Here is a 26,748-nt window from a genome sequence, read left to right on the forward strand (position 1 = left end):
GGGCAGTGTCCTGTGGAACTCTGGAGAGAAAATAGGAAGAGTAGCTTGAAGTCCCAAGGAGCCAGAATTCAGGTCAGTAGGAAGGAAGACTTTCTAACAATAAGATCTTAAAAAGTAATAACTCATAGTGACTTGTTCAGAGTCACGGGAAGTGTTTACAAAGAAGCTGAAGGAGTATTTATCCAGACAATGTAAGAATGCATTTCAGCATTAAAAGAAAAGTTAGGTAAAATGACTTTAAGCACTATCATCTTGGATCCCACAGCTTCCTGAAATTCCTTGTGCCTCAGTTGTTGTTAGAGGAGGGAATTTACAAATGTATGAAAATACAAAAGACAGTGATGTTATGTGATAAGGAATGCTGGCAGCCTATAGAAACTAGAAAAGGCAGGAGAGACCTCCCTGGTGGTCCAGGGGTTAAGACTCCTTGCTTCCACTGCAGGGGGCACAGGTTCCACCCCTGGTAAAGGAACTAAGATCCTGAATGCTGCACAGAGCAGGCAAAAACATTAATAAACTAAAATACTTTTTTTAAAAAAAGAAAAGGCAAGGAAACTAATCTCCCGTTGAGTCTCCTGAAGGAACCCAGCCCTGCTGACATCTCGATTTTTGGACTTCTGACCTCCAGAACTGTACGATAAGTTTGTGTTGTTTGAAGTCACCAAGTCTGTGGTGATCCATTAAAGCAGGAACAGAAAACTCATACAACAGCCCCTATATTAGCTTGTTGTTTGGCCGCTAAATCGTGTCCGACTCTTTTGCACCCCTATGGACTGTAGCCCTCCAGGCTTTTCTGTCCACGGTATTCTCCAGACAAGAATACCTAAACGGGTTGTCATGCCCTCCTCCTGGGGATCTTCCTGACCCAGGGATCGAACCCGTATCTCCTGCCTTGCAGGCGAATTCTTAACCACTGTGCCACCTGGGAAGCCTATATTACCTCAAACAAACCAAATAAATGAGAACATAGAAACTTCATGAGCGGGGAGTACAACACACCACCCTGAAATGTACCACTGTGGCAAACCCCAACAGACTTAGGAAAAGCTCTTCCCCTCCCCCTTAACTCCCTGGAAGAATTGAGGTAGGCAGCCTGCACCAGGAAGAGAGCTATTAACAGAGAGAACTTTTATTATATCAGAAAGACTTCCTTCACTGGCCTGCCAAACATTTGTTTACCAAACATTTCCTCTTCCCATCTCCCTGTGAATGGTTTTCCTTTCCTTTGAAGCCCCAGAGCCCTACCCCCTTCTCAGCTTTGGAATGTTCAGAAACCTCAAGTACCTGACTGCTGCTGACTCCTCATTTTCTCTGTGGGGCTTCTGAATATATGTAAGTAAACGTAATTTAAATTGTTTTTCTCCTGTTAACTTGTCTTATGTCAACTCAGCGAAAGAATCGAGAAGGGAAGAGAAATTTTCTGCCCTTACACTTATTTGACCTGGGAGTGGCTATTTGCATTTCAAAGGATGCCTCAGTTCACACGATGATTTTACCACAGGGCTATTTCAAATAGTTTGCTCAATTGAAAATGTTGGACTTGAATGTCTCAAAATGGAGGATTAAGTGAACCATGTCACATTCATACAAGGGATTATCCAAGGGTCATTAAAAGTTATGTTCTTCATACAGTGGGGAAATGCAAGCCTTCTTATGAGGGAACATAAATTGGAAACAAAATTCTATCATTATAATGATTTTTTAAAATCCATAGTAAAAAGCCTGGAAGGAGAGACATCAAATTATTAACAGGGATTGTTTCTGAATGTTGAGATTGTAAATAACTTCCTTTTTGTCTTTTGAGTTGTCTGATTGTCCATATTTTCTATAATAAGTGTAGTATTTTTATCACAGAGATTAAAGTAAACCTTTAAAAGCAAAAATCAAGGTTTGAGTTCTAAAAATTCAATTTGCAAAACTTTTCAGAATTGTCACTGGTGGGGTGTGCCTGTGGAGGGGGGTCGGAATTTCAGGACATCCGTTTATCGTCTTCAGCTAATTCCCCTATTTGCTTAAGAATAAATCTATAATAATTCAGTAACTATGGGAGAGGAACCGGGGGAAAAAATCAACACCTTTTAATATATTTTCAAGAAAATGCGTGGCAGTTGCTTCCGTGGAAAATGAGGGAGGAAACTATGTTGAGTGATTATTTAAAACCCCTATCTCATCATTTTACCGGCTTGAAATGAATTGGTGAAAGGAATTTAACCCGTGAGTTTTTTGTTCTTTGTACCGAATGGGAGAATTCCCTGTAGAAATTCAAAACTGGCAGGTAGGACTATATCAAAAAAAGGTGAAGGCGGTGACGACAAACCAATACATTAAAGGAGGCGGTATGGAGAAATCGCTGAGTCAAGAGTCGGGCAGTCACGTGAAGTTTTTAATAAAAACGAAACTTAACAAGAAGTGGTTGGCTCTCTTCCTACTCCACCCCCTCTTGGTGGTGGTACAAGAGCGGGGAGCGTGGGATTCTATGCTTTGGATCTCGGCGGGCCCGCCGAGGGCCGGAGCGGGAAGGGTGGCAGAAGGAGGGGGATCTGGGCCAGCTAGGCGCGCTTCTGGACACGTGGGTCAGCGTTTCGGGTGGAACACATCGATCTGGGCGAAACATTGGCTTTTTGTGTCTCCTGCGTTTGGTACCTTCGGAGGGTCGGCTGCAGCTGTGGGCGGCCGTGCTTGCTGCCAACGGTCAAGGCGACCTTGCTCAGCAAAGCGACAATTGTACTTTGAGCTAGTGACTCTGGAGGCTTTGTCTCTTTCCAGGCATTCCTCCAGGACCCTTCTACCTTTGGAGGCCTTTAAACGCAGTTTGTTTTTGCAGTGTGATACTGCTTTAGTCTTGGCTTTGGCGTCAAGAGTAGCCTGTAATTCTTAGCAGTTAATCACGACCTCTTGGAGAAAAGAACAATAAAGTACGGTTCTTTATGTCTAAAGTTGGTGCTTTCAGAAGTTTGCTGACAGTAGGTACTTTGACGTCTTTTTCCAGCGCACTTAGTCACCTGGTATCTTATGGCTGCAAGAATCTGCACGAAAGCCTGCTGCCTCTGCTGGGTTGGCTATACGTGACTTAGAGACACCACAACTGGTTTGTAAATGTGCCTATGTCAAAGCCCATCAAACAGTACATTTTTAAATATGTATACTTTTTTCTTTGTTTTGGTTTGGTTTCTGGCTCTTCAGTTAAGTTGGTAAAAAAAAAATCCGACTGCAATGCAGGAGCCTTGGGCTGGGAAGATCCTGTGGAGACGGGAATGGCAACCCATTCCAGTATTCTTGCCTGAAGAATTCCATGGACAGAAGAACCTAGTGGACCACACTCCATGGGGTCACAAAGGGTCAGACACAACTGAGCGACTTTCACTGTGGCATGGCATGTGGGATCTTACCAGGGATTGAACCCAGTTCCTCCACCCCTGGAGTAGGAAATGGCAACCCACTCCAGTATGCTTGCCTGGAAAATTCCATGGACAAAGGAACGGTCCATGGGGTCGCCAAGAGCCACAGAGGACTGAGAACACACACACACACCCTTGCAGTGGAAGCATGGGGTCTTAACAGTGGCCAAGACACCAAATGTATGTAGTTTGAAAATGAAAGTACCTCAGTGCAGTGGACTCTTTGCCATTGAATGTCAGTTATATTTCAGTAAAGCTGTTTAAAAGAAACACAGTGGATTAACTAATAAATGCTAAGCAACACTATATAAGTATGGGCATACTTTGGAGATATAGGGGGTTCAGTTCCAGACCAGGGCAACACAGTGAGGGACATGAATGGTTTGGTTTCCCAGTTCATATAAAAGTTCTGTTTACATTATATTGTAGTCTATTAAGTGTGCAACCGAATTCTGTCTGAAAAAAAAATGTACATACTTTATATAAAAATACTTTGTTGCTAAAAAATGCTAACCATCATCAGAACTTTCAGCAAGTTGTAATGTCTTTCAGCAAGAGGTAATGTCTTTGCTGCTGGAGGGTCTTCCTTCCATGTTGATGACTGCTGACTGATCAGGGTGGTGGTTGCCGAAGCCTGGGATGGCTGTGGCAATTTCTTAAAATAAGACAAAAATGAAGTTTGCCAAGTCAATGGACTCTTCCTGTCATGAATGATTCTGTATTGCAGGTAATGTATTGTATAGCATGTGATATACTGATAGCATTTTACCCACATAGAACTTCTTTCAGAATTGGAGTTGTCGACTGAAAAAAAAAAAGCACAATCTGAAAGTTGAGAACTATGTTTTATTCAGCAGACTTACTGAGGACTATAGCCCAGGATACAGCCTCTCAGATAGCTCTGAGGGACTGTTCTAAAGAGGTAAGGGAGGAGCCATATGAGTTTTTGCTGGGAAAACAAAACAAAACATGTAGTCGGAACAGAAAAAGATATTACTCCTAATCACCAAAAACTGGGTCTCTCCAGTGAATGATTTTAGTGCTTTTCTATCTGTGGGAAAATGCAAGAGTCATTGAAATTATTCCTTTGATGGGAACCGCGACTATCTAGGACCAGTAGCCAGTTTTTCTCCATCCTGAATCCCCTCAGGGTGTGTTGTGGGGGGCAGCTGCAGTGACTGATGGTTTTGTGGCCACAACATCCTTTATTTACTAAAATGGCAGATGACATTCTTTGTCCACTGAGTCAGTCCTCTCAAACCCCGCTGCTTTATTAACTAAATTTATACAAAATTCTAAATCCTTTGTTGTCATTTCAACAATCCATTAAGTTCTCTGTCCTATATGGGTACTGTTGTGGTGCCCCCAAGCAATTACAATAGGAACGTCAAAGATCACTGATCATATGTCACTGTAACAAATATAACAATAATGAAAAAACTTGAAATATTGTGACAACTGCTAAAACGTGACAAAAACACAAAGTGAGTAATTACTGTTGGAAAAATGGCACTGATAAATTTTCCGATGTAGGGTTGCCACAGACCTTCAATTTGTAAAACAAAACAAAAAAACCCCAGTAAAACACCATATGTGAAAAGTACAATAAAATGAGATATGCTTGAAACTGATAAAATGCAAAAATATATTTCTTTTATTTATGTCACTGAGTGGTTTAAAAATTAATATTGATTGCCCTTTTCGGTGAGTTAAGTGTTACTTATTTTAAAGCTTTAGATTTCTGTAAATATAAGCAGATTTTTAAAATCTATGTTTAATTGAAGGATAATTGCTTTACAATATTGTGAGCACATGGTTTTATTTGCAGATTTTTTTTTCCCCAGAGGAGGCTATTTCATTAGTGTTTTATTTACAATGGTTGTGACAGCTAAGAAAACACCAAGCCAGTGTGCCTCCAACCAAATAAGAACAGAAAGAAAAGAAAATATCACAGGCCAGTAGGCGATGACGGTACACGAGTCAGGAATCAGGCTAAGGAGTGAGGCTGACCAAGGTCTGAACTCAAACTCTGCTACTTGCTAGCTGTACTTGCAGAAATGAGTCCCTAATTTTCTCTAAGCCTCAACTCCTTCACAGAGTCCTGAGTGAATCAGGGTCAGCACAAGAGGAGCAGACAGCGGCATCATTCAGTTGGAGCCCCGAGTCTAGAGGGGCCTCAAATCTGGACCACTTCCTCATAGTAAATTCCTGCAGAATTGCTGGGAGAATGACTATCACAAAAGTTGATCTGAAGTGAAATCCATGGAACTCTGGTACTAGAGGCTGGGAGTCTGAGGAATGTCTTCAAAATCTGAAATCTTCCAAGGCCTTGAAGACCCGTAAGGCATGCATGAGATAACAGTGAAATGTGAAGGCTCAGAAGAGTATCTGATGTACCTGACGATGTGTCAGGTGCTATTAAGTCCTGCACTCCCTCGATCAGAATACCTATTATTTTGTTATTACTGGTGGGGGAACTACCTACCCCATAGTATTGTGAGTACCTCATTAATGAAATAAAATAAGTTGCTAGCAGAGAGCCCTAGATGAAAGAGATACTCAGTGGGTGCTGGTTCTCTTCCCTCTTTTCTCTCCCTGCTTTGAAATGTTCACCTGAGATTCAGCCCACTCCATGAAGCTTTCCCTGCTTCACATCCTTCAAGGCAATGTCTGCGGCCTTTCTCGTGGCTAAGGACCAGGACACAGGGAAGCCTCGTGTGGGTGACCCAGGGTGTGCCACCTGGTGCTGAACTGCTGGGAATCATCCAAGTTTGCACTGAAGTGCTGCCCTGGACTTTATGTACTTTAGTGTAGTTGCTGTGAGGGCAAGAAATGGGGTGTCACGGCTTGGGTTTTCCGGAAGCAGATGCTGAAGTAGAATTGGGGGTGCAAGATGTTTAGAGATCAATATCTGTGAAAGGGCAGCGTGGAGGCAGGATTGGACAGAGGGGAACGTGGAACAGTGGTGCCAGCCTTACAAACCGTGGAAAACCCCACGGGGAGGTCTGGAGCAAGTATTGCCTGGCAGACTGTCCCTGATGGGCTGACAAGGCCAGGCCTTTATCTGCTTCTCTCTCTCAATCATCTGAAGCAGGCTACCCCCATGACCTTGAGACCTGACATGGAAGCGGACCCCAAAGTGGCTAGGCTGACTGCTGGGATCTGAGCACATTCTCCACAGCTGGGCATCAGGTCCTTCCTTGAACGGGAATCAGATTAGGGGGTAAACCAATGATGGAGAAACACACACCAAATTGCTGACTGAATTCCAGCATATCTCAACATGATAAGGAAGAAGATTGGTAGTGCTCCCTTGATAGAGGACTTGGCAGTACTCCCTTGATAGTAGGAAAAGTGAGTTGAAATGTCTGTGCTCCAGACACTTGTACATGTAAGAGCAGAGTTTGCCCTCCCCAAGAGGAAAGGAGAGCAGGCTATTGCCAAATGGGCCCCATGTGATTGGTAGGCTTTTCTGTAGCATGGAAAGACGTTAGAATGAGAGGAGGTCAGGGGCTAAAAATAAAAGTCACGCGGTTGTATCTGACTCTTTGTGACCCCATGGACTATACAGTCCATGAAATTCTCAAGGCCAGAATATAGAAGTGGGTTGCCTTTCCCTTCTCCAGGGGATCTTCCCAACCCAGGGATTGAACCCAGCTCTCCCGCAATGCAGATGGATTCTTTACCAGCTGAGTCACAAGAGAAGCCCAACAATACTGGAGTGGGTAGCCTATCCCTTTTCCAGGGGATCTTCCCGACCCAGGAATCGAACAGGGGCCTCCTGCACTGCAGGCAGACTTTTTCCCAACTGAGCTATCATGGAAGCCCAGGGGCTAGAGGCAGAGTAACTCTTAGCTCAGGTCTGCCCAGGAGATCAATCTGGCTTCATAACAATGTTTCTCATGGCTTGGGATGCTTCTTAAATTCCCAGACTCAGGTCACTACACTGTTCTAGCCGATTAGAATCTCTCAGGTTAGATCCAGGATCAGCGTGTTTAATAGGCATCCATATTGCTGCTGCTGCTTTTTTTAAAAATCAATTAATTAATTAATTAGGCTGTGCCAGTCCTTAGTTAAAAAAGCCTCCTGATGAAAGTGAAAGAGGAGAGTGAAAAAGTTGGCTTAAAGCTCAACATTCAGAAAACGAAGATCATGGCATCTGGTCCCATCACTTCACGACAAATAGATGTGGAACCAGTGGCTGACTTTACTTTTCTGGGCTCCAAAATCACTGCAGATGGTGATTGCAGCCATGAAATTAAAAGACGCTTACTTCTTGGAAGGAAAGTTATGGCCAACCTAGATAGCATATTCAAAAGCAGAGACATTACTTTGTCAACAAAGATCCGTCTAGTCAAGGCTATGGTTTTTCCTGTGGTCATGTATGGATGTGAGAGTTGGACTGTGAAGAAGGCTGAGCGCCGAAGGATTGATGCTTTTGAACTGTGGTGTTGGAGAAGACTCTTGAGAGTCCCTTGGACTGCAAGGAGATCCAACCAGTCCATCCTAAAGGAGATTGGTCCTGGGTGTTCATTGGAAGGACTGATGCTGAAGCTGAAACTCCAATACTTTGGCCATCTGATGTGAAGAGTTGACCTATTGGAAAAGACTCTGATGCTGGGAAGGATTGGGGGCAGGAGGAGAAGGGGAGGACAGAGGATGAGATGGCTGGATGGCATCACTGACTTGATGGACATGAGTTTGGGTAGACTCCGGGAGTTGGTGATGGACAGGGAGGCCTGGCGTGCTGTGATTCATGGGGTTGCAAAGAGTCGGACACGACTGAGCGACTGAACTGAACCGAACTGAGTCCTTAGTTGTGGTATATGGGATCTATTTCCCTGACCAGGGATCGAACCCAGGTCCCCTGCATTGGGAGCACAGAGTCTTAGACCCTGGAGCACCACAGTCTTTTAATGGAGATCACACACCTGTCTCAGGACTCTCAGGTTCTTGATGTCTCATCAAAGAAAGAATTCAGCCAGAGACAAAGTGATAGGTAAGAAATGGATTTATTTAGAGAGAAGCACACTCCACAGAGAGTGTGGACCATCCCATAAGGCGAAAGTAGCCCACACTGCTGCTTCTGCAAGTTTCAGTTTGTGAACCCTGCATATCTGAACAACAACCAGTGATAATCCATCTCCTTTTCTAACCCTTTTCAGACAAACATAGTTAACCTTCTCATGAGGGATAAAAGGAAATGTGCTCAGATCACGGCAGCCAGGGATTGCTATCAACGTCAGGTTTCAGGTGGTGTTGGAGGACGTATTTGACACTGTTCCGCTGCCCGCCACCTGCACGCTGGCCAGTTGTTTTCTTGCCTGTGAGTTCCAGGTATGAGTTGTAGAAGCTGCCAGGTCTCTAGTTAGAAGGGTCAATGGGAGATGTGGGAAATTAAGGTTAGGTCTATGGGAAAGATGTGTCGGGAACAGAAGCTAACAGTCCTTCCAAACAGTCTGAATATTCTTGCAACTGTGGTTGTATAATTTCTACATAGTAGAAATCATACAACTATATTTTATCGATTGATAATGCTTTTCTATTTTGCAATAAATCCTCTTTTATTTTAAGGAGTACAAGTAAATGAAAGCATGTGTTTATAAAAATCTAGGCACTGAAGTTGATGACATATATGTAGCTCACATATAATGTCTATTGATGTTTACTATTCATGGAGGCCACAGTGATATAACTGACCGCACAGAAACCAGAAGACATCTATCTGCTGAAGAAGAATCACCAATCTACTCCAGAAGAAGGGCTCAAGGATTTCCATGTCCGGGTATAGAAGGTTTACATGTAACTCTGTGCAGTGTGACTTGTCAAGTATATCAAGTGGTTATCCTAAAATTATTTTGCTTACTTTTTACTCTAAATGTCCTTGTGCACATATGAAAAGTGAAACAGTAGCCATGAAGGTGTTGCCTGAATTAGCCAAACGAATGGTTCCATGACGCCAACTTTATACTAGTGCCTTTGGGTGCTTCAAATAGAAGAGAAGCTTCTCTTAATTATTCAAATTAATAATGGTTCAGTTATTTCATCCAACACATGCAATCAAATAACAATTTTGACTTTTTCATTTTTTTTAGCTGTGCTGCACAGCTTATGGGATCTTAGTTCCCCAGCCAGCGATTGAACCTGGGCCTTGGCAGTGAAAAGTGCTGAGTCCTAACCACTGGACCACCAAGGGAATTTCCCAAATAACAGTTTTGGAAGTAAATTTTGATGAAGGTGAAACATTTGCTAGCATTGTAAATACTATTGTAAGTTCAGTTTAACATTGAAGATAAAATTACTTTTGTTTCTTTGGTGATAAGATGAGCATAAATTTTAACAGAGGAAATTGTCATGGTAAAAAATAGTGTTCTGACTTGATTAAGAAATCTGTAGAGCGGGAAGATCCTTGGGATGGTTGTAGTTCACATACAATTGATGACTGCCTCCAAAGTAGCTGTTTGGATGCTTATTGAAAGAGATTATGTAGTGTCAAATTTACAAATATATATTTCCTATATACACAATTAGGGTCTGAACTATTATTTTTGTATGTGACAAAATTTATGCTGAATATCCAAAATAAGAAAGAAAAACTCAGCATGTGCTTTTTCTCTTTGCCCTCCATCATCAGTCAGATGTTTGAAATGTTTGTGCTTTTGAAGACCCTTTATTAGTCCACCTAAGTGTCCTACAGTGGTATTGAGCTTTTTATAATGAGTTCTCTGAACTTGGAGTTATTTTACTCAACATTAGTTGGAAATGTTTAATAAAAATATTCAACAAATAGAGTCCTAAAAAAATCCCTTTGACTTTTGAAGCTCTCAGCAAATCAGTTCAGTTCAGTCACTCATTCATGTCCGACTCTTTGCAACCTCATGGACCACAGCACGCCAGCCTCCTTGTCCATCACCAACTCCCGGAGTTTACTCAAACTCATGTCCATTGAGTCGGTGATGCCATCCAACCATCTCATCCTCTGTCGTCCCCTTCTCCTCCTGCCTTCAATCTTTCCCAGCATCAGGGTCTTTTCCAATGAGTTAGTTTTTCGCATCAGGTGGCCAAAATACTAGACTTTCAGCTTCAGCATCAGTTCTTCCAATGAATATTCAGGACTGACTCCCTTTAGAATGGACTGGTTGGATCTCCTTGCAGTCCAAGGGACTCTCAAGAGTCTTCTCCAACACCACAGTTAAAAAGCATCAATTCTTTGGTGCTCAGCTTTCTTTATAGTCCAACCCTCACATCCATACATGACTACTGGGAAAACCATAGCCTTGACTAGATGGACCTTTGTTGGCAAAGTAATATCTCTTCATTTTAATATATGCTGTTTAGGTTGGTCATAACTTTCCTTCCAAGGAGCAAGTGTCTTTTAATTTCATGGCTGCAGTCGCTATCTGCAGCGATTTTGGAGCCCCCCAAAATATAGTCAGCCACTGTTTCCCCATCTATTTGCCATGAAGTGATGGGACTGGATGCCATGATCTTAGTTTTCTGAATGTTGAGTTTTAAGCCAACTTTTTCACTCTCCTCTTTCACTTTCATCAAGAGGCTTTTTGTTTCTCTTCACTTTCTGCCATAAGGGTGGTGTCATCTGCATATCTGAGGTTATTGATATTTCTCCCAACAATCTTGATTCCAGCTTGTGCTTCATCTATCCCAGTGTTTCTCATCATGTACTGTGAATATAAGTTAAATAAGCAGGGTGACAATATACAGCCTTGATGTACTTCTTTTCCTATTTGGAACCAGTCTGTTGTCCCATGTCCAATTCTAACTGTTGCTTCCTGACCTGCATACAGATTTCTCAAGAGGCAGGTCAGGTTGTCTGGTATTCCCATCTCTTGAAGAATTTTCCACAGTTTGTTGTGATCTGCACAATCAAAGGCTTTGGCATAGCAAAATAGCAGTCAGCAAAAACACGAAGGCATTCAAATGTATCCCTAAGGACTGGAGCAAATTATGGTAAGCAATGACTAGGATTTAATTGTGAAATTCTGCAATTGTGCCTTGGGATATCTTGACTTGTGAGAAGACACTTAAAATTTTGATAGAGCTCCTGGGACTTCCTTGGTGGTCCAGTGGCTAAGACTTTCTGCTCTCCATGTGGGGGTCCTGGGTGCCACCCCTGGTCAGGAAACTAGATCGATCCCATGTGCCACAACTGACTCAGTGCAGCGCAGAAAAAAAAAAAAGTTGATAGAGCTCCTAAATCTTAATTGAATAAAATTTTAATTGGCTATATTTATGTTCTGTACCTGAATGAAATGAAATTGAGAAGGCCTATGATTTTCAGCATCTAAATTTGGTGAAAATTTCAAAAGAAACATAGAGACAACTTTTAAATAACTTTTGTGGAAGTATTTCCTGATGTGTGATATTTTCTTTTTAAACATATTGAAACATAGTTGATTAGCAATGATGTGTTAATTTCAAGTGTACAGCAAAGTGATTCAGTTATACGCATACATGGATCTATTCTTTTTCAAATTCTTTTCCCATTTCAGTTATTACAGAATATTGAGCAGCATTCCCTATGCTACTCTGTAGTTCCTTGTTGGTAATCTATTTTGAATATAGCAGTGGGTACATTGATGCATGATACTTTGAATAGACAATCTACAGAATGGTAGAAAATACTTGCCAATGATATGACCAACAAGGGGTTAATATAAAAATACATAAATAGCTCATACAACTCAATATTAAAAAAAATCCAACCCAATCAAAAAATGAACAGAAGACCTGAATAGACATTTTCCCCAAGATACACAGATGGCTAACAGGAACATGAAAAGATGATCAACATTGATAATTATTAGGGAAATGCAAATCAAAACTACAATGAGATATCACCTCGTGCATGCATGCTCAGTCACTCAGTAATGGTGGACTCTTTGTGACCCCATGGACTGTAGCCTGCCAGGCTCCTCTTGTCCATGGAAATTTCCAGGCAAGAATACTGGAGTGGGTTGCCATTTCCTACTCCAGGGTATTTTCCTGACCCAGGGATTGAACCTGTGTCTCCTGCATCTTCTGTATTGGCAGGTAGAATACCACTGTGCCACCTGGGAATCCCAAGATATCACCTCACACCTGTCAAAAATGACTGTCATCAAAAGTCCACAAATAACAAATGCTGGTGAGGTTATGGAGAAAAGGGAAGCCTCCTATCTTGTTGTTGGGAATGTAAATCGGTATAGCCACTATTGAAAATAGCACAGACGGCCTTCAAAAAACGCTAAAAATAGATCTATCATACAATGCAGTGATTCCACTCCTACATATGTCCAGAAAAAACAAAAACACTAATTCGATAAGATACATGCATCCCAATGTTCACAACAGCACTATTTATAGTAGCCAAAATATGGAAGCAATTCAAGTGTCCATCAGCAGAAGAGTGGCTTAAGAAGATGTGGTAATATCGTACATACATGTATATACTATATATATATATATATATTTATATATGTATATGGGCTTCCCAGGTGGCACTAGTGGTAAATAACCCGGCTCCCAATGGAGATGACATAAGAGATGTGGAGTTCAATCCCTGGGTTGGGAAGAGCCCCTGGAGTAGAAAATGGCAACTCCAGTGGACATAGAACTTGGCAACTGAAGCAACTTAGCATGCATATATATATTCACAATGGAATATTCAGTTTAGTTCAGTTCAGTCGCTCAGTCATGTCCGACTCTTTGTGACCCCACGAATCGCAGCACGCCAGGCCTCCCTGTCCATCACCAACTCCCGGAGTTCACTCAGAGTCACGTCCAACGAGTCGGTGATGCCATCCAGCCATCTCATCCTCTGTCGTTCCCTTCTCCTCCTGCCCCCAATCCCTCCCAGCATCAGAGTCTTTTCCAATGAGTCAACTCTTCGCATGAGGTGGCCAAAGTACTGGATTTTCAGCTTTAGCATCATTCCTTCCAAAGAAATCCCAGGGCTGATCTCCTTCAGAATGGACTCGTTGGATCTCCTTGCAGTCCAAGGGACTCTCAAGAGTCTTCTCCAACACCACAATTTAAAAGCATCAATTCTTCGGCGCTCAGCCTTCTTCACAGTCCAACTCTCACATCCATACATGACCACTGGAAAAACCATAGCCTTGACTAGACAGACCTTTGTTGGCAAAGTAATGCCTCTACTTTTCAATATGCTATCTAGGTTGGTCATAACTTTTCTTCCAAGGAGCAAGCGTCTTTTAATTTCATGGCTGCAGTCACTAATCTGCAGTGATTTTGGAGCCCCCCCAAAATATAAAGTCTGCCACTGTTTCTACTGTTTCCCCGTATATTTGCCATGAAGTGATGGGACAAGATGCCATGATCTTAGTTTTCTGAATGTTGAGCTTTAAGCCAACTTTTTCACTCTCCTCTTTCAGTTTCATCAAGAGGCTTTTGAATTCCTCTTCACTTTCTGCCATAAGGGTGGTGTCATCTGCATATCTGAGGTTATTGATCTTTCTCCCAGCAATCTTGATTCCAGCTTGTGCTTCTTCCAGCCCAGTGTTTCTCATGATGTACTCTGGATATAATTTAAATAAGCAGGGTGACAATATACAGCCTTGACATATTCCTTTTCCTATTTGGAACCAGTCTGTTGTTCCATGTCCAGTTCTAACTGTTGCTTCCTGACCTGCATATAGGTTTCTCAAGAGGCAGGTCATATTACTCAGCCATAAAAAGAATGAAATTCTGCCATTTGCAGCAACATGGATGAACCTAGAGATTATTATGCTTAGTGAAATAACTCAGACAAAGATAAATACTATATGATATCACTTATATGCAGAAAGTAAAAAATAAATGACTATATATGGCAAAACAGAAACAGACTCACAGATATAGAAAACCAACTAGTGGTTACCAGTGGGGAGATGGAAGCGGGGAGGGGCAAGAGAGAGGTATGGGATTAAGAGACACAAACTCTTGTATATAAAGTAGGTAAGCAACAAGGATATATTGTACAGCACAGGGAAATATAGCCATTATTTTGTAATAGCTTTTAATGGAGTATAGCCTATAAAAATACTGAATCACTATGTGTGCTGTACACTTGAAACTAATATAATACTGTAAATCAACTATACTTCAATAAAAAATAAAATAGGCAGAGATTTTCCTGGAGGTTCAGCGGTTAAGACTCAGCTCTTTCACTACAGGGGGCATGGGTTCCATCCCTAGTTGGGGAACTAAGCCCCTATAAGCCGTATGGTGTGGTCAAAAATGAATAAATAAAATAGATGATATGTTAAAGAAAGAAAAATAGGGTGGTTTACAGAAATGTGCCAATTGAAGACATGAACAATTTGAAGTTTCTTAACCATCAAATTCAAGGTTGAAAATTATTCCAGACAATTTTATTTTAAAAATTTAAAAATAAGAATACCATATTGAAAAAAATACATTTTTCGCGAAGATGTATTAATGATTCATTGTAAAAGGCAAGACTAAGAAACTGATCAGACTATGTGAATATGTATCAATAAAAATTACTCTACTTATGCTACTTTTAAATATTCAGACAATCAATATAAGTAACTTATATCTTGCTTTAATATATACAAGTAGATTTAATTTTCATTTTTTAACAAAGGATTTTACTTTTGACTGTAAGTTTTGCACAGTAGATAATTAAGTAGATAATTAAACCAGATTTGGTGAAAAAACTTAATATTTCAAAAATTATAGCTATTTTTAGAGATCCTCCACTCTCAAAAATGTCTCGGTTTGGACAAGAAGTTTTATCACCATAGGTATGCTGCTGCTGCTGCTGCTAAGTCGCTTCAGTCATGTCCGACTCTGTGCGACCCCATAGACGGCAGCCCACCAGGCTCCCCTGTCCCTGGGATTTTCCAGGCAAGAACACTGGAGTGGGTTGCCATTTCCTTCTCCAATTCATGAAAGTGAAAAGTGAATGTGAAGTCGCTCAGTCGTGTCCAACTCCTAGCGACCCCATGGACTGCTGCCCACTAGGCTCCTCCGTCCATGGGATTTTCCAGGCAAGAGTACTGGAGTGGGGTGCCATTGCCTTCTCCCCACCATAGGTATAGCATACTTAAATATATGCTTGGGCAGCAGCTGCCCAGGGCGTCAGCCCCAGCGCTGCAATTTAGTAGCTTTGTGACCTTAAGTGGTCACAAATACACTCTTCCAACAACACAAGAGAAGAGTCTACACATGCACATCACCAGGTGGTCAACACCAAAATCAGATTGATTATATTCTTTGCACCCAAAGATGGAGAGTCAGCAAAAACAAGACCAGGAGCTAACTGTGGCTCAGATCATGAACTCCTTATTGCCAAATTCAGATTTAAATTGAAGAAAGTAGGGAAAACCACTAGACCATTCAGGTATGACCTAAATCAAATCCCTTACAATTGTACAGTGGAAGTGACAAATAGATTCAAGGGATTGGATCTGATAGACAGAGTGCCTGAAGAACTATGGACGGAGGTTCATGACATCATACAGGAGGGAGTGATCAAGACCATCCCCAAGAAAAAGAAAGACAAAATGGTTCTCCGAGGAGGCCTTACAAGTAGCTGAGAAAAGAAAAGACATGAGATGGGGAACACATGTATACCTGTGGCGGATTCATTTCGATATTTGGCAAAACTAATACAATATTTTAAAGTTTAAAAATAAAATAAAATTAAAAAAAATTAAATTAAAAAAAAAGAAAAGACATGAAAGGCAAAGGAGTAAAGGAAATATATACCCATTTGAATGCAGACTTCCAAAGCACAGCAAGGAGAAACAAGAAAGCCTTCCTCAGTGATCAATGCAAAGAAATAGAGGAAAACAACAGAATGGGAAAGATGAGATCTCTTCAAGAAAATTAGAGATACTAAGGGAACATTTCATGCAAAGATGGGCACAATAAAGGACAGAAATGGTATGGACCTAACAGAAGCAGAAGATATTAAGAAGAGGTGGCAAGACTACACAGAAGAACTATACAAAAAAGATCTTCATGACCCAAATAACCACGATGGCGTGATCACTCACCTAGAGCCAGACATCCTGGAATGTGAAGTCAAGTGGGCCTTAGGAAGCATCACTACGAACAAAGCTAGTGGAGGTGATGGAATTCCAGTTGAGCTATTTCAAATCCTGAAAGATGATGCTGTGAAAGTGCTGCACTCAATATGCCAGCAAATTTGGAAAACTCAGCAGTGGCCACAGGACTGGAAAAGGTCAGTTTTCGTTTCAATCCCAAAGAAAGGCAATGCCAAAGAATGTTCAAACTGCCACACAATGGCACTCCTCTCACACGCTAGTAAAGTAATGCTCAAAATTCTCCAAGCCAGGCTTCAACAGTATGTGAACTATGAACTTCCAGATGTTCAAGCTGGTTTTAGAAAAGGTAGAGGAACCAGAGATCAAATTGCCAACATCTGCTGGATCATGGAAAAAGCAGGAGAGTTCCAGAAAAACATCTATTTCTGCTTTATTGACTATGCCAAAGCCTTTGACTATGTGGATCACCACAAACTGGAAAATTCTTCAAGAGATGGGAATACCAGACCACCTGACCTGCCTCCTGAGAAATCTGTATGCAGGTCAGGAAGCAACAGTTAGAACTGGACATGGAAGAGCAGACTGGTTCCAAATCTGGAAGGGAGTATGTCAAGGCTGTATATTGTCACCCTGCTTATTTAACTTATATGCAGAGTACACCATGAGAAACACTGGGCTAGATGAATCACAGGCTTGAATCAAGATTGCTGGGAGAAAGATCAATAACCTCAGATATGCAGATGACACCACGCTTATGGCAGAAAGTGAAGAGAACTAAAGAGCCTCTTGATGAAAGTGAAAGAGGAGAGTGAAAAAGTTGGCTTAAAACTCAACATTCAGAAAACTAAGATCATGGCATCTTGTCCCATCACTTCATGGCAAATATACGGGGAAACAGTAGAAACAGTGGCAGACTTTATATTTTGGGGGGTTCCAAAATCACTGCAGATGGTGACTGCAGCCATGAAATTAAAAGACGCTTGCTCCTTGGAAGAAAAGTTATGACTAACCTAGACAGCATATATTAAAATGCAGAGACATCACTTTGTCAACAAAGGTCCATCTAGTCAAGGCTATGGTTTTTCCAGTAGTCATGTATGGATATGAGAGTTGGACTGTGAAGAAAGCTGAGCACTGAAGAATTGATGCTTTTGAACTGTGGTGTTGGAGAAAACTCTTGAAAGTCCCTTGGACTGCAAGGAGATCCAACCAGTCCATTCTAAAGGGAGTCAGTCCTGAATATTCATTGGAAGAACTGATGCTAAAGCTGAAAGTCTAATACTTTGGCCACCTGATGCAAAGAACTGACTCATTGGAAACGACCCTGATGCTGGGAAAGATTGAAGGCAGGAGGAGAAGGGGACGACAGAGGATGAGATGGTTGGATGGCATCACTGACTTGATAGACATGATTTTGAGCAAGCTCTGGGAGTTGGTGATGGACAAGGGAGGCCTGGCGTGCTGCAGTCCATGGGATTGCAAAGAGTTGCACACGACTGAGTGACTGAACTGAACTGAACTGAGCTTAACTTCTTTGATCTCTCTCAAACTCGATTTCCTCATCTTTAAGATGGGAAAATAACAGAAATTCTTTCATTGGGTTGTTGTGAGGATGAAATGAGACAACACAAGTAAAGCACTTGGCACAATGCCTTGGCCTACTCAGCCCTGAATAACCATTATTGAATTACTGATAAATATCATTACCATGGTTGTTATGATTATAAAGAAGCTATGATATTGATTGTTGTCAGACTTTATCACTGACTTGGTGTCCTGACATTAGCAGATTGCTCATTTAACCTTGTCATGGGTGATCAGGAAGATTCGCCAAATTAGCACAGACCAGCATTTTCAAACATATTTTTCTTAGAATACTGACATTGCAAGATGCTCTGCCAGCAAAGGTTCTGCAGTCAAGAGACACTGGAAAGCTATAGTCACATCTTGCAAAGTCATAACATGCACTGTATGAGCACTGCAAAATCTGAGAGCTCCTGCAGTCAAGAAATTTATTTTGTTTAATCTCCATTTTCCAGATTTATTTGCTAAGGTAACCTCTCCTCTCTCAATTATGTGTATGTGATATCTCAAAATTAATAGAGTAGTCTGCAAAGTATATTCCATGAAACACTGATTTTGTCTAACTTTTTGAAAATTTTATTTATTTAGTTAGTTAGTTAGTTTTGGCTGTGCTGGGTCTCCATTGCTTCATGAGGGCTTTCTCTAGCTTCAGGGAGCAGGCGCTACTCTCTAGTTGTGACACACAGGCTTAGTTGCCGTGAGGCATGTGGAATCTTCCCGGACCAAGGATGCAACCCATGTCCCCTGCACTGACAGGTGGATTCTTAACCACGGATCACCAGGAAGTCCTTGTCTAACTTTTTCACTTGAAAAATGGGAGACCTAATTGGGAGAAGGACTTTCCCCAAGGTCACACAGTAATAATAGATACATAGGCCTTGACTCCAGGTCTCCAAATCCAAATTCTTTTCTTCTAGGAAAGTCTCTTTGTATGTAATAATCATGGTCCACTGGAGAAGGGAATGGCAAACCACTTCAGCATTCTTGCCTTGAGAACCCCATGAACAGTATGAAAAGGCAAAAAGATAGGACACTAAAACATGAGCCCCCTAGGTCAGTAGGTGTCCAATATGCTACTGGAGAAGAGTGGAGAAATAGTTCCAGAAAGAATAAAGAGGCTGAGCCAAAGCAGAAATGACACCTAGCTATGGATGTGACTGGTGATGGAAGTAAAGTCTGATGCTGTAAAGAACAATATTGCATAGGAACCTGGAATGTTAGGTCCATGAATCAAGGTAAAATGGACATGGTCAAGAAGGAGATGGCAAGAATGAACATCAACATTTTAGGAATCAGTGAACTAAAATGGACAGGAATGGGCGAATTTAATTCAGATGATCATTATATCTATTATGGTCGGCAAGAACCCCTTAGAAGGAATGAAGTAGCCCTCATAGTCAACAAAAGAGTCCAAAATGCAATACTTGGATGCAATCTCAAAAACAACAGAATGATCTCTGTTCATTTCCAAGGCAAACCATTCAACATCACAGGATTCCAAGTCTGTGCCCCAACTACTAATGCCAAAGAAGCTGAAGTTGAATGGTTCTATGATGATCTACAAGACCTTCTAGAACTAACACCAAAAAACAGATGTCCTTTTCATAATATGGCCCTGGAATGCAAAAGTAGGGAGTCAAGAGAAACCTGGAGTAACAGGCAAGTTTGGCCTTGGAGTACAAAATGAAGCAGGGCAAATGCTAACAGAGTTTTGCCGAGTAACAGACTAGTTGTAGCAAACACACTCTTCCAAAAACACAAGAGAAGACTCTACACATGGACATCACCAGATGGTCAATACCAAAATCAGATAGATTGTATTCTTTGCAGCCAAAGATGGAGACGCTGTATACAGTCAGCAAAACCAAGACCGGGAGCTGACTGTGGCTCAGATCATGAACACCTTATTGCCAAATTCAGGCTTAAATTGAAGAAAGTAGGGAAAACCAGTAGACCATTCAGGTATGACCTAAATCAAATCCCATATGATTATGCAGTGGAAGTGACAAGTAGATTCAAGGGACTAGATCTGATAGACAGAGTGCCTGATGAACTATGGACAGAGGTTTATTTATAACATTGTACAGGAGGTGGTGACCAAAACTATCCCCAAGGAAAAGGAATGCAAGAAGGCAAAATGGTTGTCTGAGGAGGCCTTACAAATAGCGGAGAAAAGAAGAGAAGTGAAAGGCAAGGGCAAAGGAGAAAGGGAAAGATATACCCAAATGAATGCAGAGTTCCAAAGAATAGCAAGGAGAGACAAGAAAGCCTTCCTCGGTGATCAGTCCAAAGAAATAGAGGAAAACAATAGAATGAAAAAGAACAGAGATCTCTTCAAGAAAATCAGAGATACCAAGTGAGTAGTATTTCATGCCAAGATGGGCACAATAAAAGACAGAAATGGTATTAACCTAACAGAAGCAGAAGAGACTAAGAAGAGGTGGCAAGAATACACAGAAGAACTGTACAATAAAGATCTTCACGACCCAGATAATCACGATGGTGTGATCAGTCACCTAGAATCTGACATCCTGGGATGCAAAGTCAAGTGGGCCTTAGTAAGCATCACTACGAACAAAGCTAGTGGAAGTGATGGAATTCCAGTTGAGCTATTTCAAATTTTAAAAGATGATGCTGTGAAAGTGCTGCCCTCAATATGCCAGCAAATTTGGAAAACTCAGCAGTGGCCACAGGACTGGAAAAAGTCAGTTTTCATTCTGATCACAAAGAAAGGTAAAGCCAAAGAATGTTCCAACTACCACACAATTGCACTCATCTCACACGCTAGCAAAATAATGCTCAAAATTCTCCAAGCCAGGCTTCAATAGTATGTGAACCATGAACTTCCAGATGTTCAAGCTGGATTTAGAAAAGGCAGAGGAACCAGAGATCAAATTGCCAACATCTGTTGGATCATTGAAAAGGCAAAAGAGTTCCAGAAAACCATCTGCTTCATTGACTATGTTAAAGCCTTTGACTGGGTGGATCACCACAAACTGGAAAATTCTTCAAGAGATGGGAATACCAGACCACCTGACCTGCCTCCTGAGAATCCTGTATGAAGGTCAGGAAGTGACAGTTAGAACCAGACATGGAACAACAGAATGGTTCCAAATTTGGAAAGGAGTACATCAAGGCTGTATATTGTCACCCTGCTCAAATGCCAGGCTGGATGAATCACAAGGTTGAATCAAGATTGCCAGGAGAAATATCAATAACCTCAGATATTCAGATGTTGTTGTTGCTGAGTCATGCCTGACTCTGTGACCCTATGGACTGTAGTAAGCCAGGCTTTCCTGTCCACCATCTCCCCAAGCTTGCTAAAACTCATGTCCATTGAGTCCATCTCATCCTCTGTCATCCCCTTTCTCCTCCTGCCCTTAGTCTTTCCCAGCATCAGGGTGTTTTCCAATGAGTTGGCTCTTCAAATAAGGTGGCCAATATATTGGAGGTTCAGCTTCAGCATCAGTCTTTCCAATGAATACTCAGGGTTGATTTCCTTTAGGATTGACTGGTTTTATCTCCTTGCAGCTCAAGGGACTCTGAAGAGTCTTCTTCAACACCACACTTTGAAAGCGTCCATTCTTCGGCACTCAGTCTTCTTTATGGTTCAACTCAGGCTTCCCTGGTGGCTCAAACAGTAATAACAAGCAGATGACAACCCCCTGATGGCAGAAAGTGAAGAACTAAAGAGTCTCTTGAGGAAGGTGAGAGAGGAATGTGATAAAGCTGGCTTAAAACTCAACATTCAAAAAATGAAGATCATGGCATCTGGTCCCATCACTTCATGGCAAATAAATGGGGAAACAGTGACAGACTTCATTTTCTTGGGCTCCAAAATCACTGTGAATGGTGACTACAACCACAAAATTAAAAGACGCTTGTTCCTTGGAAGGAAAGCTATGACAAACCTAGACAGCATATTAAAAAAGCAGAGATATCCCTTTGCTGACAAAGGTCTGTAGAGTCAAAGCTATGGTTTTTTCCAGTAGTCATGTATGGTTGTGATAGTTGGACCACAAAGAAGGCTGAGTGCCGAAGAATTGATGCTTTTGAACTGTGGTGTTGGAGAAGACTCTTGAGAGTCCCTTGGACAGCAAAGAGATTAAATCAGTAAATCCTAAAAGAAATCAACTCTGAATATTCATTGGAAGGACTGACAGTGAAGCTGAAACTCCAGTAGTTTGGCCACCTGATGTGAAGAGTCAGCTCACTGGAAAAGACCCTGATGCTCGGAAAGAGTGAGGGCAGAAGGAGAAAGGGGCGACAGAGGATGAGATAGTTGGGTGGCATCACTGATTCAATGGACATGAGTTTGAGTAAACTCCAGGAGATACTGAAGGACAGGGAACCCTGGCATGTTGCAGTCCGTGGGGTTGCAGAGTCAGACATGACTGAGCAACTGAACAACAGCAACAATAATGTGAACTGTAGGCTAATAAGTAGCTGTTTGATACCTTTGAAAATTCAAGGCCAAGGACACTTTATAATAGCCAGAGGTTTTGTATTGCAAAACCTGCAGCTTTAACAACCTTCACATTCTCTGGGACTGAGAGTTTCTGCACATGAGGCAATTAGGCAAGGGACCACAGATCACAGTTAATGGGAGATTGTCTCTTGAACTTACACAAGATGAACGCCAGAGGGCGCCCGTTCCCAAGGCTATCAATTTAGACGCGAAGAGGAGGAAGCCACAGAACCAGCAAGCTTCAAATAGACTGAGGAAGACAGACGGAGAAGGCAATGGCAAGTCACTCCAGTACTCTTGCCTAGAAAATCCCATGGATGGAGGAGCCTGGTAGGCTGCAGTCCATGGGGTCGCTATGAGTCCGACGCGACTGAGTGACTTCAGTTTCACTTTTCACTTTCATGCATTGGAGAAGGAAATGGCAACCCACTTCATTGTTCTTGCCTGGAGAATCCCAGGGACGGGGGAGCCTGCTGGGCTGCCGTCTCTGGGGTAGCACAGAGTCGGACACGACTGAAGCGACTTAGCAGCAGCAGCAGCAGAGGAAGACAGAAGATATTGTCACTAGAGGCATGATAATATTTAAGATATAAAGTCATGGAAGACAGATTAGAAAAGGGAGGCTGAATAGGAGTATATCAACATATAAAACTTGTTTTATAATCAACAAAATCAAAAGATAAATGTAATTTGAAAAAACTGTATAGATATGGATGTCTATTTATGTATATAGTATATATGTATGTATGTATGTATATACATATATACTATAAAAATATATGAGATCAGCAATTTTCCAACCAGCCAAATTATGTCAAGTTCATATTAGATGAAATAACATAGAAATAATAATTGCTAATGTTTATTAAGCACATTCTATGTATTAGGTATCTTATGTGTGCTACCTCATGAACTCTTATACAAGCTTATGAGGTAAGTATTATTAGAGTACTGTCCTTGTTTTACACATGTGGAAACTGAGGCTTAAAATCTTTTTTTTTTTTGAGGCTTAAAATCTTAAATGACTTGTCCAATTTTACACTAAGAAGAGAAAGCGGAGACTGCAAGTGTCCTCCTCATTCCCTCCCTATGGTTTATAAGGCCCTGTGTGGCCTGGTTCCAGCTTCTCTCTGCAGCCTTCCTCATCACAATTTGCATCCAGCAGGAATGAAGTCCAGTTCCCTGAACAGACCATGCTTTCTGCTTAGAACCCTCTTCTCTCCATCTTTACCCAACTCAATCCTACTTGTCCTTCCGGTCTCAGCGTAGACATCACTTCCTCCAGCGGTCTTCTCTACTTTGCAAGTCTGGTTTAGGTGACCTTCCTTTCTGCTTTTCTAGCTCCCCATCATATCATCAGACCGCATGGCAGTTGTCCATTTCCTGATCTGCTAGACTGAGAATTTGGGGAGAGCAGAGACTGGGACTCTCTTGCTGGCCATTGCACTCCCAGCTCCTGGCACAACGCCTGGCATAAGTAAGTTCCCTATATGTACAGAAACTCCTCTACTTGAGACATTTCTTAGAGCCACAAAGCTTTATGGAGGGCAAATGTCATCAACTTTCTCTGCTTCTGGCAGCTTATTGACTGTCATTTTGGTCTCTGGCATTGGCATTCATCAGGTGTGTTTGCTGTGATTTTGCCTGTTTGACCAGTTCAATGAACATTGTTAATATATATGATACATACAAAAGCAGTAAGAGTGTTGAAAGTCCTAGTAATAAGTGACATAGGGTTACAATAGAAAGGAAATTAGAATAGGTGTGAAAATTACCAGTGTTGTACAAAAATATACATGAATAATTGAAGAATAGTCATGTCTGACTCTTTGCAGTCCCATGGACTCTAGTCTACCAGGCTCCTCCGTCCATGGAATTTTCCAGGCCAGAGTACTGGAGTGGGTTGCTATTTCCTTCTCCAGAGGATCTTCTTGACCCAGGGATCGAACCCGGGTCTCCTGCATTGCAGGCAGACGCTTTACCATCTGAGCCACCAGGGAAGCCCCAAATATTCTGATGGGCAAACACTAGATTATGCAACATGCGAACAACGCGGAGCCTATGGAGGCCAAAAAATCAAGAAGAACTATGTATTTTGCCTGAGGAAATTAATGTCCTAAGCTAATTCTGAGAGCACCTTATTATGGGGAGAGATAGAGGTCTCTGCCAACTTTCTGGAAGTCATTTTTCAGTCCTTTAATGACACTACTGTCAGAGCTTCACTGAAAACCATTATTGTGAAATCTTGAATTTAAAGATGTTATAGCCAAGAGCCAGGATAATCAATCTTCATGAAGAAGGGCTACATCCTTAAAAAAAAAAAAAAGCAAGTTGCCCCCATTGCATATAACCTTGTTCCATTTGTATAGAATTTTATAAAATATTATCATCTAGGTTTTATAATTGATTATTACTTCTTGAGTGCCTGTTAGAGGTCAGGCACTTCTGAACATTATCTCACTTAATCCTCACAATATCCCTGTGAGACAGATACTGTTATCCCATTCTACAGATTAGGAAACTGGCCCTGAAAGGTTAACTTCCTGAAAGTCACACAACTATGGAGTATTTATATTGGAATTGGAAACATATGAAAGAGTTAGTTGCTCAGTTGTGTCTGACTCTTTGCAATACCATGGAGCCCACCAGGCTCCTCTGTCCATGGAATTCTCCAAGTAAGAATGCTGGAGTGGGTTGCCATGCCTTTCTCCAGGGGATCTTCCCGACCCAGGGATTGAACCCGGATATCCTGCACTGCAAGCAGATTCTTTACTGTCTGAGTCACTTCCCTAAAGTCACACAACTCTGAAGTGTTTATATTGGAATTGGAAGCATAATTTTGTTTAATCCAACATGCTCTTATTATTTTTTTAAATTTTCATCCCATTATATTCAATTTTATTATTGATATAGTTGGATTTACATCCTATATTCTACTTTTCTTTCCTACATGCCTCATGTCTTATTTTTTTAAATAATTAACTAATTAAGTTTTAAAATTTTGGCTGTGCTGGGTCTTCATTGTTGCACAGGTTCTTTCTCTAGTTTCTGCCAATGGGGGCTCTTCTCTAGTTGCAGTGCATGGGTTTTCCATTGCAGTGGTTTCTCTTGCTGTAGAACTTGGGCTCAGTAGTTGTGGCACATGGGCTTAATTGATCTGAGGCGTGTGGGATCTTCCCAGATCAGGGATCAAACCCATGTCCCCTGCATTGGCAGGCAGATTCTTAACCACTGGACCACCAGGGAAGTCCCAATATGCTCTTTTCACTACACCAACAAGCCTTCCCTATTATCTAATTTCATCCTCACACCAGTCATACAAATGAAGGTAAGGAAAGTATTTCTCCATCTTCAGATGAAGCAGGGAAGCCCAGAAATGCTCAAGGTCCCACCATTAGGTAGTGTGAGAAACAGAGGTAAACGTAAATCTTTTTTTTTGTGGTACCACTCCACTTGTGGGATCTTGTTTCTCAACCAGGGATTGAACCTGGGCCACAACAGGGAAAGCCCAGACTTCTAACCACAGAAGCCCTAAACTCAAATCTTTTATCTCTAAGTCCATTGCTCTTTCCAGGTGACCATACCTTTGCTTCTTCATAGACTGGTTAAACGCTCATGGTTGGAGCCTTTACGGGGGTTGGACCTTAACGGCCGAGGAGTGTGTGCCTGAGGAGAGGTAAGGGAGGCGCAGTGTGCTTTTTTGGTGGGATGAGGGAGGGAGCCGCACCTGAGGCCCTGGCCCTTGGATCTTGTCCCCCAGCTTCTAGGTACTTGCCCTTGCCCTGGCCTTTTAGTGACATTCCTAATCTGTCCGATGGAAACTGTCCCTTGTTGACCTTTACTCTTCAAATGCAGTCCTGGCCAGGTTATATGGGGTATGATAGATTTTGTGTGTCCTTTCAAAACACTGTGTTCTGGATTAGGAGGCCTCTGGATAATTGGTTTGGTGACAAACTGGTCTTGTATGATTAATTGCCAGCTTGTGTCTTTAGGGAAATTGAACAGGATGACCCATTTGTGGATTAATGCTTTATAGGGCTTCCCTCGTGGCTCAGACGGTAAAGAAGCTGCCTGCAACGTGGGAGACCTGGGTTTGATCTCTGGGTTAGGAAGATCCCCTGGAGAAGGGAATGGCAACCCACTCCAGTATTCTTGCCTGGAGAATCCCACGGACAGAGTAGCCTGGTGAGCTACAGTCTATGGGGTTGCAAAGACTCAGACCTGACTGAGCAACTAACACTTTCACTATGCTATCCTGGAACTC

The 26,748-nt window shown here is 41.8% G+C and overlaps 1 long non-coding RNA gene across 1 annotated transcript; it reads left to right on the top strand.

Annotated features, from left to right (window-relative positions):
- Positions 1–1,084: 1,084 nt before the first annotated feature.
- LOC123465406 lies at positions 1,085–26,481 on the top strand. The gene is made up of 3 exons (XR_006640639.1): positions 1,085–1,332; positions 23,826–23,961; positions 26,085–26,481. It is a non-coding gene; the product is annotated as an uncharacterized LOC123465406 (long non-coding RNA).
- Positions 26,482–26,748: the final 267 nt, after the last annotated feature.

Source organism: Bubalus bubalis, chromosome X, assembly GCF_019923935.1.
Source record: "Bubalus bubalis isolate 160015118507 breed Murrah chromosome X, NDDB_SH_1, whole genome shotgun sequence".
Taxonomy (NCBI): Eukaryota; Metazoa; Chordata; class Mammalia; order Artiodactyla; family Bovidae; genus Bubalus; species Bubalus bubalis.